The 2,199-nt window shown below is 56.2% G+C and overlaps 1 protein-coding gene across 3 annotated transcripts in view; it reads right to left on the reverse strand.

The window, feature by feature from the left end:
• The window catches only part of GZF1 (GDNF-inducible zinc finger protein 1), a 13,297-nt gene extending 11,695 nt beyond the window's left edge, over window positions 1-1,602 (reverse strand). For 2 of the 3 annotated variants that reach the window (XM_012728288.1, XM_004687130.2), the window contains exon 1: window positions 1,565-1,602. The gene's annotated coding sequence lies outside the window, so the exon portion shown is untranslated. Of the gene's footprint in view, window positions 1-1,337; window positions 1,406-1,564 lie in introns of those variants that run through there. The other variant, XM_012728287.1, reaches the window with a different exon arrangement.
• Between the last annotated feature and the right edge of the window lie 597 nt (window positions 1,603-2,199).

Consider the following 2,199-nt stretch of genomic DNA (forward strand, 5'->3'; position numbering starts at 1 on the left):
TACCTTTAAATTCAAGTTGTTCTGTTGTCTTATAAATCTTTAAAAAAAAAAAAAAAAAAAAAACAACAAACTAATTTTCCATGAGGAAACCTTCATGGAAAAATAACCAATAATCCATAGCCACTTTACAGGTTTCATAATTTAAGTTACTATTAATTGTACGCAAATAATGCAAGTTACACAGTTACAGACTGTATAACCTTGAGCAAGTAACAACTTCTCTGAACCTTAGCAACTCTGTAGAAAGTTGACAAGCTATTATAGGCTTCAATGAGTGCAGACATGTCTGTACTTAACTGGAGATCCCATGTACCAGGTCTAAGTGCTATTATCCCCATTCTGGATGGGAAACTTAGGTAAAGTGGATGGGCAGGGACTCTGGACTCACTGAAGCTGCTAAGCCCACCCTTTACCTCAGCCTTGCCTAAGGACAAGTGCTGCTTCCACTCCCTAGATCCTCCCACAACAGCAGTCAGCAAAGGAAAATTCAGCACCAAGCCAAGGGCTGCTCTCCTTAGCTTCAATGGTCCCCAACACCATTTTGGATAATGCCTTCTGCCTTCCCAAAATACCCACCTAACTGCTGACCTCCTTCAACCAGATCTTAGATGTCACCTCAGACTCAAACTTTCTTGAGCAGAACTTGTCTTTATCTTCCCTGACCTCTCCTGCTTCCTCCCCCATCAATGATACTGCTTTTGGTAGCTAGGGGCTACAACTTGGTCCCCACAAACCACCAGCCCCTCTCTCCTTACATGGAAAAAGACGGCCCTCTGAGTGTTCATCTGAGAAACGAAACAAAACAAAAAACTGGTGTCTGAAAGGCCTGAGGAGTGGCACCTGAAAGGGTCTTTAAAGTCTAAGAATAGGACAGAGCCGGGGGTAGTCGATGGACTACCACCACCATCGATTCCACCTATAGTCTTGGGAGAAACGGCTGCAGATCGCTCTTAGCTTCATGCCCATCCTCACCACCAGCTCTGCCAATGACTGAGGAGCACAAGTGCAATCTTAACAGGCGGTCAAAAAAATGCTTTCTGAGTCAATCAGTAGATTTCCCATTCTGCCCGACCACGGGAAGGGAAGGAAGTGATCATGGCGACAGGAACATTTCAGCCTGGGTGACAGCTGCATCTCACACTGTAATTGGCTGGCACCCTGGTCGCCGCCTCCGCCCCTGAGCATCGCCCCAGTACCGGCCACTCTTAAGCTGCCCCTTCGCACTAGGGAGGTGCAATGCTTCGGCCAGGCCTAGACCCGATGGCCATCGCGCTCCACCCCCGGGCCCCAGGACCACCACAAGCTCGCAGCTACCGCAGGCCCTGCGACCCGCATACTTCCAGAGGACACGCGGCCACGCTGCAAGAGGTCTCCAGCGCCTGCTCGGTCCCGGGCATCCACCGAGCCAGTGTAATGGGGCCTGGCCTCCGACCCCGGGATGGCTCCCGACTCCTGCACCGCGAGGTCGCCGAGTAGACGGCGGGGCCAGTCAGCTTCCGGCGCCGAGAGGCAGGACGTGGCCGCCGGGGCAAAGACCAGACCGACGCGCGGGCGGCGCACTCACCTCCTAGCCGGCGCCCCCGCTGCCACCGCCGCCGTGCGTCTGCTGGACCAGGCGGACTGGACGGCCGGCAGTTGGGCGGGGCCGGCCCTAGCGCGGGAGCCTGGGAATGGCCACAGTGGGACCTCGCCCCGCCCCCGTCAGGCCCCGCCCCTTCAGAGGGCTGCGTGAGCACGTCGGACTGCGGCGGGCGTTCAGGCAGTTACGTGATCTACAGATGCTGAGGCCGCGCCTTCACCCGGCCGCGCCAGATTGCGTCATCCGTCGCAAACCAGGGGGGCGCCTGCGCAGAAGCCAGCGACCGCAGTACCGTTTGCCCGGGGCGGCGCGAGCGGCCGGTTGCGCGGCCGGCTTTCCCTTACCCTTTGGCCATTAACCCGGGGCACGGGGGTGTTATCCCCACTCCGTGCCCGTGTGAACCGTGGGGTTAGAACCGCGGGACACACGGAAGGAGGAGCACCACCGGGAGATCTCTAGCTGGCAGGTGGCTGACAAAGCGTCTGGTGTGGCTTGACAGGAGCCAGCACACCAGGCAGTCCAGTGTCACGCGGTAGGCTGGGCCCTCTGTCTAGGGAATGGGGTTGCCAAAACCACTCCTTACTGTCGTTTTCGTCATCTATAGTCTTCCCCCACTTTGA

The sequence above is a fragment of the Condylura cristata genome, unplaced genomic scaffold (genome assembly GCF_000260355.1).
Source record: "Condylura cristata isolate star-nosed mole 26May11 unplaced genomic scaffold, ConCri1.0 scaffold00022, whole genome shotgun sequence".
Lineage (NCBI taxonomy): Eukaryota > Metazoa > Chordata > Mammalia > Eulipotyphla > Talpidae > Condylura > Condylura cristata.